The 13,379-nt window shown below is 43.9% G+C and overlaps 1 protein-coding gene across 2 annotated transcripts in view; it reads right to left on the reverse strand.

Annotated features, from left to right (window-relative positions):
• The window catches only part of HIVEP3 (HIVEP zinc finger 3), a 128,553-nt gene that overhangs the window by 86,400 nt on the left and 28,774 nt on the right, over positions 1–13,379 (reverse strand). For both annotated transcript variants that reach the window (XM_083173377.1, XM_083173375.1), the window contains exon 2: positions 4,348–4,409. The gene's annotated coding sequence lies outside the window, so the exon portion shown is untranslated. The remainder of the gene's footprint in view (positions 1–4,347; positions 4,410–13,379) is intronic.

Consider the following 13,379-nt stretch of genomic DNA (forward strand, 5'->3'; position numbering starts at 1 on the left):
AAACGCCCAGTGCATATGGACCTTAAATGTCAGTGGCAAGAATGAGCCATGTGTGAACAATCCACTGAACCTCACTCACAAAGCTGATTTCAACCAACTCCAGCAACAATATGAAAATACTTGATTTACTTGTTTTTAACTATTCACAAATTAGACATGTCAGTACTTCTATTCATTTCATCAGACAGAATGGTTAATCCTGCACTTTTCTAAAATGGCAGCTGGTATATGGCCACAAGTCTACACCTTGACCTGAAAGACTTCTATATACTACAATTAGGTCAGTAACTAGCGCTGTACAGACAATATATCCACATGTCCATGGGATAACCTGAAAACATGCACAGCAACAAATAATTTTCCTGAAGTAACATTCTAATTACTCACAATGTGGATATATTCTCTGTACAGAGCAAGTAACTCCCCTATTGTGGCATACAGAAGTTGTCTTTGGGAAAACCTGAAAACCTGCACTGCAGCACAAGATTTTATTGAAATAAAATTCTAAATATTCACATTGTGGATACATTCTCTATTTGTTTGTGTCATTCTCTACCCCAGCCCACCATTCTCAAATCTAATATTTGTAAGCAATACCCTTGTTTTAGCCAGCAAATCTCATGTTTGTAAGCGATGCAGATGTTTTTGCCAACATACAGTAGTCATTATCTGCAGTCTGGATTGCGCACAAGCCTAGGTACCTTTGCGATTTTACTTGCAGTGCCTTTTTATATGCAGATTGATTGACAAGAAGGGACTGTTTGGTGAGTTAATGTGGGAGTGGCCGCAAAAAAACAGGAGCATCATGGCCACTTTCGAGGCATGTATCTGCTGTCAGCTGCAATCAAATACATAGGGAAAGGGTGCGAGCTTCGCTAATGCTGCAACTAGTCTGAGTGGCCTTAGGTCAACAATAGAAGTTATTAAGTTGGTGCATAGTACGAGAACGCTACTGGGAAAGACTTTGAAATGGCTCTGGTGGGGATCTATCTTCTTTTCTGGGCAGCAGCTTCCCCTGTGATGATTAGCAGTTTCACAAATGAGAAAAACACTGCAGCGCACGCATTTGCATACAAATAATTAGACCCTTTTTCATCTTGACACTATGGGGGTTATTCTGGTTGATTCGCAAGGCTGCAAATTCGCAGCCTTGCAAATCCACCAAACCCCAACCGGCGAATGAACGCCCCCCCTCGCAGCATGGGTTCGCCCGCACAGGCTGCGAATGGATGTTTAACATCCATTCGTATGCCTGCAGGTAACCTCCCACATCTTTCGATGGTCGCCGACCATCGAAAGATGTGGAAGGTACACGCATATATAAGTGACTTTTAAGCCACTTAAATATGTGTGCATGCTGGCACGGATATGGGCGGGCAGTTGACATCCGGTGATATCATCTGCCCGCCCCTTGCTCCTGCGTCACGACCTCATTACCATGAGAACGTCCAGCGATGTAATGGGAATGCCCATGGAACGCTGGGCGTTATCATATGGTAATGAGGAAGCCCGGCGCCCCCCCACCCTTCTCCGCCCCCCACACCCCGACATGGGTGCGTACACCCGGCGAACCGAAAGTTTGCCGTGGGTGCACGCACCACGTGTCTGCACATGCGCAGAAACCCACCTGTGCATGCGCAGACGCGCAACATCAGTACTGCGTGGAGAACAAACTTGAATAACCCCCTATATCTCACCCAATTAGTATATAATAAGCCATCCAAGGACCCCTATGAGTTAAAGAGGGATGACATCAGGGTGAATGTATATCAAAATTGTTGATTTGATGAACTAAACAAGGAACTTAAAAACAATTTTATTCATGGTATCTCGTTCGACTGGTCTTGGGGTTTTTCTGAATCTTGTGTTTGGAGGGAATGCCTCAGGTCATCTTCCCATGTGTATTTGATTTGTTTCAATACTGCAGGTTTCTGGCACGAGGTCCACAGTTTCATTGTTCAGGTTACGACAATGTCCCTATACTTCTCTTACTCCGGAATTGGATAACGGATTATTTTTATATTTCAAAGAGGTATCTTGCATTTGTGTTGTATAAATACAGCAAACACATGAAATACACACAAATATATTTTGTTTGTGCATGAAACAAAGTTTGTGTACTCAGGCACTGACCTTGAATACCAATCAATCATTTTCTTGCAAGTATTAAGTGCCAGGTATATATCATGTCCCCGGTAGTACCAGGTACATATCATGTCTCTCGTAGTACCAGTTACATATCATGTCCCCAGTAGTGCCAGTTATATATCATGTCCCCGGTAGTACCAGGTACATATCATGTCTCTCGTAGTACCAGTTACATATCATGTCTCTCGTAGTACCAGTTACATATCATGTCCCCAGTAGTGCCAGGTACATATCATGTCCCCAGTAGTGCCAGTTATATATCATGTCCCCGGTAGTACCAGGTACATATCATGTCTCTCGAAGTACCAGTTACATATCATGTCTCTCGTAGTACCAGTTACATATCATGTCCCCAGTAGTGCCAGTTATATATCATGTCCCCGGTAGTACCAGGTACATATCATGTCTCTCGAAGTACCAGTTACATATCATGTCTCTCGTAGTACCAGTTACATATCATGTCCCCAGTAGTGCCAGGTACATATCATGTCTCTCGTAGTACCAGTTACATATCATGTCCCCAGTAGTGCCAGTTACATATCATGTCCCCAGTAGCGCCAGTTACATATCATGTCCCCGGTAGTGCTAGTTACATATCATGTCCCCAGTAGTGCCAGGTACATATCATGTCCCCAGTAGTGCCAGTTATATATCATGTCCCCGGTAGTACCAGGTACATATCATGTCTCTCGAAGTACCAGTTACATATCATGTCTCTCGTAGTACCAGTTACATATCATGTCCCCAATAGTGCCAGGTACATATCATGTCTCTCGTAGTACCAGTTACATATCATGTCCCCAGTAGCGCCAGTTACATATCATGTCCCCAGTAGCGCCAGTTACATATCATGTCCCCGGTAGTGCCAGTTACATATCATGTCTCTCGTAGTACCAGTTACATATCATGTCCCCGGTAGTGCCAGGTACATATCATGTCCCCAGTAGTGCCAGTTACATATCATGTCCCCGGTAGTGCCAGGTACATATCATGTCTCTCGTAGTACCAATTACATATCATGTCCCCAGTAGTACCAGTTACATATCATGTCCCCAGTAGTGCCAGTTACATATCATGTCCCCAGTAGCGCCAGTTACATATCATGTCCCCAGTAGTGCCAGTTACATATCATGTCCCCAGTAGCGCCAGTTACATATCATGTCCCCAGTAGTGCCAGTTACATATCATGTCTCTCGTAGTACCAGTTACATATCATGTCCCCAGTAGTGCCAGGTACATATCATGTCCCCAGTAGCGCCAGTTACATATCATGTCCCCAGTAGTGCTTTTAGCAACAAAGATAATTGGGAAACTATGGTTTTCGTAATAATTTTGATAACGGATATTTGGATAAGGGATACTCATCCTGTATCATATTCTGTTAAAAATTTGCTGTGTCATATAAGCATGCTGCTGCCGCCTCTCTCTTTTTATATTTCTGTACCCTCATTGTCCTTAAAAATTTAATGAAAGTGTGAATGGCAGTAAACAAGGAATCATTGGATGGTTGCTTAGTTCTGTCACAAAATAGCCGCAGCTGCACACTTACTAACATTTGGGTGCTTGAGTGTGCAAACTGCACTATTCCCATCGTGCATCAGGTTTTAATGCTTTATGCCACAGGTTCTCAAACTCGGTCCTCTGGACCCCACACAGGGCATGTTTTGCAGGTCTCCTCAAAGAATCAAGTGAAATAATTAGCTCCATCTGTTTTTTTTTTTTTTATGTGGAAAACGTGAACTGTGTGGAGTCCTAAACCACTGCTTAATGCTGTCTAATTGAGCACGATAATTAAAGGGTGCACAAAATATTTGAATTGCACCAATGGGCGCCCAATAATTATGGCATCTTATACAACAATTGAATCACCCCTTATGTGTGCTAAGTAATAAAGTGTTGTTGAAACACTTTCTTTGGTACTTATCCGAAAACCTATAAATTGAGGACATTTACATATAGTTACACACCCTGACCACAGCCTGGGCCCCATGTCTTTAGGAACACAGGAGAAAACTACCTGCAGTACCCCCCTTGATGGCAGCCCTTGCTGCGAGGCAGTCATTTATGCATTATGTCAATCGTGTTGCCAAAAGCATCTTTAAATGTACAGGGTTTTTTTGGGAAAATGTATAATGGTGCACACTTTAATCTACCAAAATTTACAAATTATTATTAGTTCAAGAGAAGCAAATGTCTTACCTTTTACGAAGGCTGTCAAAAATAGACCTTTAATTATGCCCCAGTATCACAAAATGAAGTACCTGAAAGCAGAAATTACAAAAATTATTATGGTTACATTATTATTATCTTCTCCTTTATAAAGCTACTCACAGATGAAGCTATTAAAAATAATAGGTACTTGTGGAGTATCACGGCTCCCACGACCTGCATCGTATGCAGATCGTATGCTAAAAATCGCATCGCATCGCATGTGGCATACGATGCGATGCGATGTTTTACCGATTTTTGACCATTTTTGCTCAAAAATCGTATGCCATCGAATGGCATCGTATGCCATATGTAGTGGCATACGATGCGATACGATGTTTTACCGATTTTTGAGCATTTTTGCTCAAAAATCGTATGCCATCGCATGGCATCGTATGACATATGTAGTGGCATACGATGCGATGTTTTACCGATTTTTGATCATTTTAGCTCAAAAATCGTATGCGATTGCATCGGATGCCATATGATGGCATCCGATGCGATGCGATGGCATCCGATTTTGCATTGAAATGCATCATAATGCATTGAAATGTGTATTAAACTTGTGAAATGCCCCCAAATGCCATTTTTCATAGTGCACCACCCCCACTATCAACGTCAACCCGAAGCGTGGCGAGCGCAGCGATCCCGCGAGGGGCGGCGGTACGCGTCCTACGACCTTTTCATACCCCCACTATCCACGTCGGCGTGGAGTTGAGAATAGAATAGTGTGGCGAGCGCAGCGAGCCACCGAGCCCGAAGCGTGGCGAGCGCAGCGAGCCCCACGAGGGGACGCGGATACCTTCACAGCTATACGCGTCCCCTCGCGGGCTTCACAGGTATCCGCGTCCGCTCGCCACGCTTCGGGCTCGGTGGCTCGCTGCGCTCGCCACACTATTCTATTCTCAACTCCACGCCGACGTGGATAGTGGGGGTATGAAAAGGTCGTAGGACGCGTACCGCCGACCCTCGCGGGCTCGCTGCGCTCGCCACGCTTCGGGTTGACGTTGATAGTGGGGGTGGTGCACTATGAAAAATGGCATTTGGGGGCATTTCACAAGTTTAATACACATTTCAATGCATTCTGATGCATTTCAATGCAAAATCGGATGCCATCGCATCGCATCGGATGCCATCGTATGGCATCCGATGCAATCACATACGATTTTTGAGCTAAAATGCTCAAAAATCGGTAAAACATCGTATCGCATCGTATGCCATCGTATGCCACTACATATGGCATACGATGCCATGCGATGGCATACGATTTTTGAGCAAAAATGGTCAAAAATCGGTAAAACATCGTATCGCATAGTATGCCATCGTATGCCACTACATATGGCATACAATGCCATGCGATGGCATACGATTTTTGAGCAAAAATGGTCAAAAATCTGTAAAACATCGTATCGCATCGTATGCCACTACATATGGCATACGATGCCATACGATGGGAGCCGTGATACTCCACAAGTACCAAATAATATTTTGGCCCATTCACATGTGAACAAATGGCACTGAACCAGTGCATCAAGCAACTTCTTACTATAGTGATATGTCCCTTCACTTCAAAGTCAAATGATAGCCACAGATATGCAGCAATTTGGGTCACTTTATATTTCCATGCACTTCTCGGAGTCAATCAACATGTAATCAGTTATAGAGAGGATTGACAGACCACGTGAACAGAACAATGATTTACAGTTATGCCACTTAGCGTAAAGTGTCCCCCGAAAGTGCAGGAGCCATCAGGAGAAGATGCAGAAAGCTGCATCTTCTACCTTGAAACCCCTGGCAATGAGCATGTAATTTAAAAATAAATAATGAAGCATTACGGTCTGTGGCAAATTATGTAAGGGGCATTACAATGTATGACATATTGGCCCTTATTCTGGTTCACTGGCAAAGGCAAATTCCTTCTCAAATGGACAAAACCATGTGCACTGCAGGTGGGGCAGATGTAACTTGGGAAAATACTGGGTGCTTTATTTTTACACTGCAATATAGATCTCACTTTGAAGTAAAACCCCACCCAAATCTAACTCTCTCTGCACATGTTACACCTGCCCCACCTGCAGTGCGTATGGTTTTGTCCATTTGAGAAGGAATTTGCCTCTAACCGTGAACTAGAATAAGGACCTTAGTTTCTCTGTAGGAACAACTATTTTATGGGTCAGTGTCTGAACAAGTGGCGTAACCTTAAATTTCACTCCACCCTGCCAAAAAAGTTTCTGTGGGTGCACAAAATGACAATATTTCCCAATAATAATGTGTTGTTATAAATACTATTGTCTGCTTAATACTGCATATTTAAAGCTGCGTACCCACGGTAAGATATAGTGCACAATCTAGCACACTATCTAGCCAGTTTCGAATATCATGCTAGATAGTGCACTATATCTTACCGTGTGTATGCACTATCCGACGTACGATGCGCGCTCCCGCAGGTCGTATGGGAGGGAGCTGATCGGGTGAACATGCAACCCAATTCTGTCTAGAAAGCATAAGATAGTATAGTGTAGTATAGCTGTGACGTCAGATCGTTTGCTATATCTTATGCACATCGTACCTTATTTTAAGCACAAATCTTATGCTTTTTAACCACCAGGACTTTTCTGGGGAATTGTATATGATATCTTACGGAACATAAATCGTACCGTGGGTACGCACCTTTAGACTCGGGTTTGTTAGATGAATTTGCGCTATTTTGCCTATTTGAAATATAATCTAAAAACAACTTTGAAGTTAGAGAAAATAAAATTCCTTTAAAAAACAAACAACAAATCAATAAAATGACAAAACATCAGTGTGCTTTAAAGCAAGTAGAAATCCTAGCACTGCAATAATTAGCTTACACTGCAGGTACTAATTCTATTATTCCTGCATAAGACCTGAATCTCTAATTAAAGAACAAGTGTATCTATAAACATATTTTAAATACTGCAATGTACACCCAAAATACTGTAAACCAGTGCATATACCAAGGTTGAATAAAAAGAAAATGAATGCTGCAACACACATGGAGTACAGGTAATTGCTTTTTAACCATATGAAAGCTGACTGGTTTAAACTTGTTAATCCAAGTCCCTGCCAAAAATGAAGGCCTGCATCTTCCAGGATTTAAATTTGTATAACATAATGTATAAAATTACCTAAATCGTTTATCAATTTCTAATATAATTATCAATTAAATGTTTTAGTTTCCAAGATAAAAAACAGATTATGAACCAAAATTATGGTGAAAATAAAAGTGAAAAATAAGAAAGTAATATACTCCAAGAAACTGTATTTTTTTTTTTTTTTTAATTATACAAAATATTTAAAAATATATATATTTTGACTGCAATATAGAATCCATTGAGATTAAAAATTGAAATTATAAATCAAGAAATAAACACAAAGTTTTTGATCATTAGAAAATACAGGTATACGTTTTCTTAACTTTTTTAAATGTTCGTCTTTGATCGTGCAATGTAGACTTAAAACTTAATTTTACTATAATATTCCTTTAATCCAGGATACTTCTAATTTATACAGGTTCTGTATCTGGCTAAATTGAAGCCTGTATTTCATCAGACAGAACCCTATTAAACCTACCCAATCTGATATACCAGTGAAATACGTGTATACAGCACTTGAGTTGTACTTATAAATAAATTAAACAGTTTGAATAGGTATATTACACCATATTAAAATATATCAAATAAAGAAGAGAGGAAGCATCTTTCAAAACCATCCAATATGTAAATAATAAAACAATAAAACAACATTCAGCATCTAAATTATTCAGCAATATGAAAATCAAATATTGAAATCTCAATATATTGTCAGTTCTGAATAACTATATTTAAATATAAATAGTGAGGAGATGATGAGGGCAGTTGGCCCAGTTAGAAACATAAACATCTACAATGGTATAATAAAAGTGCCAAAATAATAAATACGGATGGTGTAATGGTTAGCATTACTCCCTCACAGCACTGAGGTCATGGGTTCAAATCCTACCATGGCCCTAACTGTGCAGAGTTTGTATATTCTCCCTGTACTTGCGTGGGTTTCCTGAGGGTACCCCAGTTTCCTCCCACAATCCAAAAAAGAGGATTTTGGTACTCACCGATAAATCCATTTCTCTGAATCAGCAGGAGACACTGGAGATTACATCGGGGTTTAGAGCTGGGAATGCTGGGAGCTAGGCACTACTAAATTTGTTTCAGGGCAGGCTGGCTCCTCCCCTCTAAGACCCATCAGACCCCCAGTTAGGAAATTGTCCTACTCGAGGAGATGGTAACAAAAAACAGAATTATAACAACTTGAATTATAACAACTTGCATACAACAGTCATATGTAACATATATGAACAGACCGGGCCTGAACTGGCCCCACAACCAACAGGATCAAGAGCTGGGAGGGCGTCCAGTGTCTCCTGCTGATTCAGAGAAATGGATTTATCGGTGAGTACCAAAATCCTCTTTTCTCTCTCATGCAGCAGGAGACACTGGAGATTACATCGGGGAGGTACCAAAGACCGTTCCCCGGGCGGGTGAGCTCTGTGGATCCTGCAACACCAACCGACCAAAGTTTGTCGCCGGTGCTGCAAACGTGTCAAATTGGTAAAAGCGAACGAACGTGTTCACTGATGACCATGTGGCTGCCCTACAAAGCTGAGAAGCCGAAACCCCTCGCCTGGCAGCCCATGATGTGCTTACTGACCTGGTTGAATGAGCTGTCAACACTGACGGCGGAGTCTTTCCTGCGTGAATGTATGCTTGCCGAATGGTCAGCCGAATCCATCTGGCCAATGTTTGTTTTGACGCTGGCCATCCTCTGCGAAAAGCATCGTATAGAACGAACAAACAATCCGATTTTCGGATCTGTGCGGTTCTTTTGACATAAATCTTTAGAGCTCTAACTACGTCCAAGGAGGATTGAGACGTAGGAGTACCTTGAAAGGAAGGGACCACGATTGGCTGATTTATGTGGTAAGAGGACACTACCTTAGGTAGAAAAGACGGGTGAGTCCTCAATTCTGCCCTGTCTTCGTGGAATACTAAATACGGTGCTTTGCAGGATAGTGCACTCAGCTCGGACACACGACGTGCTGATGCCAGGGCGAGCAGAAGTACTGTTTTCCAGACCAGAGGTTTTAAAGGAACTTCTTCCAGAGGTTCGAACATCTCTGATTGTAGGAACGCCAGGACTAAATTTAAGTCCCACGGCGGAGCCGGTGGAACAAAGGGAGGTTGTATCCTAAGAACCCCCTGTAAGAAAGTTTGAATTTCCGGAATGAGGGCCAACCTCCTCTGGAATAGTATAGACAGCGCAGAGATCTGTACTTTAAGTGAACCTAGGCGGAGGCCCCCGTCTAGACCTCTTTGAAGGAATAGTAAAAGCCTGGATAATTTGAATATCCGAAAAGGCCACCTCTTGCTTGTGCACCACTCCGCGTAAGATCTCCAAATGCGATGGTAGTGAGCAGCTGAAGATGGCTTACGCGCTTTTAACATAGTGGGAATGACTGCCTTTGGAAGCCCCTTTTCCTTCAGGACCTCGGATTCAATAGCCACACCGTCAAATGGAGGGAGGCTAGGTGTTGATGATGGAATGGTCCTTGTAGTAGTAGGTCGTGTCTCTGCGGTAGTGGGTATGGTCGGTCCGCCAGCAGCTGTTGGATGTCCGAAAACCAACTTCTCCGCGGCCAAAACGGGGCGATTAGAATTGCCTGAGTTCTTTCTCTCTTCAACTTCTTTAGCACCTGTCCCAGTAAGGGTAGAGGTGGAAATAGATACACTAGGCTGAATGTCCACGGAATTGCCAATGCGTCGGTTGCTATGGCCCGCGGATCTCTTGTTCTTGCTACGTACCTTGGCAGGAGGTGATTTTTCCTTGACGCCATTAGGTCGACTTCGGGAGTTCCCCATCGCTCTGTGAGTTCCAGAAACACTTCGGGATGCAGTGACCACTCCCCCGGGTATAGATCCTCCCTGCTGAGAAAGTCTGCTTCGAGATTTTCCACTCCCAGAATGAATATGGCTATCAGATGAACTTGCCAATCCTCCGCCCACTGAAGGATTCTGGTGACCTCTGCCATTGCTTGTCGGCTCTTTGTGCCGCCTTGTCGATTTACGTACGCTACTGCTGTTGCGTTGTCTGATTGGATCTTTACAGACTTCCCTTGAAGGAGATCCTGTGCTGCTATTAGAGCATTGTAGATTGCCCTTAGTTCTAGTACGTTGATCGACAATAGACTCTCTTCCACACTCCATCGCCCTTGAAGTCGAAGGTGGAGTACCACTGCGCCCCACCCTCGGAGACTGGCATCCGTTGTCAATAGGATCCAATCCCATATTGCAAATCGGCGCCCCTGCCTGAGATGGTCGGAGTGAAGCCACCACAATAGGGTGTGGCGGGCTCGAGTGGATAATTGGATCTGTCTGTGTAGAAACAGATGTGATCCCGCTCCTTTCCTCAGTAGGTCTAACTGGAAAGGCCTCGAGTGGAAGCGTCCCCACATTATAGCGGGGAAGGCTGCCACCATCTTTCCTAGAAGTTTTACACACAAGTGTAACTGGACCCGACGGTGACTCAAAGTCTGTCGAATGAGCCTCTGTATGTCGCTGATCTTGTCGTTCGGCAGAAATACTCTCTGCTCTCTTGTGTCCAGCCAGAGTCCCAGGAACAGGATCCTCTGTGTTGGTCAGAGCGAGGACTTCTTGAAGTTGATGATCCAGCCCAATCTGGTCAGGGTCTGGACCGTCAACAGAGCATGTTGTTCCAGCACTGCTGGAGATGGTGCCTTGACGAGTAAATCGTCTAAATACGGTATTATAGTGACCCCTTGGTTCCGGAGGTACGCTATAATGATCGACAGTGTCTTTGTGAAGACCCTGGGTGCCGACGATAAGCCGAACGGCAGGGCCCTGAACTGAAAATGTTTTTTTCCTATAGCAAATCGCAGATACGCCTGATGAGGCTTCCATATCGGTATATGTAGATAAGCATCCTTGATGTCCAACGAGAGCATGTACTCGTTGTGTTCCAAGGATGCTATGACGGAGTGAATGGACTCCATCTTGAAGGGTTGGTAAGCAACCATCAGATTGAGTGATTTGAGATTTAAGATGGGTCGAACTGACCCATCCGGTTTGGGCACTACAAAGAGATTGGAGTAGTATCCCTTGCTCCTTTGGGTAGAAGGCACTGGGATGATTACCTGTGCAGCAAGTAAGGTGTCTACTGCACTCTGAAGTGCAATCTTTTTGTCTTGCGCAATGGGGAGAGCTGTAGTAAAGAATCGAGTGGGGGGAGGAAAATCGAATTGAATCCGATAACCCTCTGAAATTAGGCTGCGAATCCAAGGGTCCTCCGTTAGAGAGAACCACTAGGTTCTGAAGTCCAGTAGCCTTGCCCCCACTATTGACTCTCCTAAGAAAGCTGGCAAATTGTCATGCCACTGGTTTTTGAGTTTGCTTGGGCTCTGTACGGTTGACAGCGGCCTGAGGTCTACTTCTGGCACAAGTACCTCTTGTGGAGTGGAAACCTCGCCCCCTTCCTCGAAAGGAATTCTGCGGGCGAAAGGAGTTGAATGACTGAAAAGACGGCCCTGTGTATTGGCGTCTAGCAGGTGGAGGTGCTGTTGGCAGGAAGGCAGATTTTCCACCTGGGCTATCCATTTGTCCAATTCTGGGCCAAAGAGAACCTCTCCCGTAAACGGGAGACCCTCTACTGCCCTTTTAGATTCAGCATCTGCCTGCCATGAGCGGAGCCATAACGCTCTTCTGGCGGATATTGCGTTTGCTGAAATGCGTGCGGATATCAAAGAAATATCTCTAGCCGCCTCTCCTAAATAGTTAGCTGACTCTTTTATATGTTCCGCCAGTTGTCTTATTTCTTCTGGAGGTATGCCTGAGTCTAAGCCCTCTATAATCATATCCGCCCACTTGGCATTGGCCTTGTTTACCCAGGCGGAGACAATAGCTGGTCTAAGTTGAGCCCCAGCCTCCATGTAAATAGTTTTAAGGGTGGACTCTAACTTACGGTCTGACGGGTCCTTTAGGGTGCATGCACCTGGGACCGGTAGAGTAGTCTTTTTTGATAGTCTGGACACCGATGCGTCCACTGGAGGCGGGGTCTCCCATTTTCCAAGGGGAGAAACTTCAAAAGGATAAACTGCTGGAAAACGTTTTGGAATTTGGAAACGTTTGTCAGGCTGTTTCCATGCTGCTAACAATTTTTCCTGGTTTGGACAGGGAAAAACTATGGAGGATTTCTTTGTCTGTCCAAAAAGGTCAAACTCCTGTGGTTCTGCAGCTGGATCGTCTGGTAATTTTAAAACTTGTTTTACCGCTACAATAAGAGCTTCCACTCCCATGTGTGTAGGTTCAGGCTCAGGTTCTGGAAGAACCTCCTGTACCTTCCTCCATTTCATTATAAGGAGCATGATCCTCCTCTGAATCACCCTCCCCCTCAGAGTATACAACCTGTAGAGGAAGTTTTTGTCTCACAGGTGCTGCTCTTTGGGGATTTTGCATGGATGTAGCCAGGGTGTCTACAGTTCTAGCCAGAGTAGCCACCCATGGAGGTTCTGCACTACGGTTTTCTGCTAATTCGGCAGACAACCTTTCCATAGTACCTGACAAGAGAGATACCCATTGTGGTGTGGGTGCCTCCCCTGAATCACCTGCTTGGGAAGCTGGTGGGGAAACAGTGCAGGCTTTACATATATTTGTCTTTCCATCAGCAGAGTGCTGTGTAAATCTAGCATTACACAAAGTACAAATATATAGCTTCTGTGAAGCCTTGGTGCTTGATTTGCTGGTCATGTTTACAGCACAAACCCGGTCTGAGAATTATATTCACTCACACCTGCGCGCACACACACACACACACACACACAACACAGTTCAATGTAACTTGGGGTGTTGGGTCCTGGAGGTTAGAAACCACCACCTATTTGCCCTGTACTGTCCTCACAGGGACATAAAAATACCCCACACTACTGTGCTGTGTAGCCCAATGCTGCTGAA

This window comes from Crinia signifera, chromosome 2, assembly GCF_055691185.1.
Source record: "Crinia signifera chromosome 2, ASM5569118v1, whole genome shotgun sequence".
NCBI classification, from domain to species: domain Eukaryota; kingdom Metazoa; phylum Chordata; class Amphibia; order Anura; family Myobatrachidae; genus Crinia; species Crinia signifera.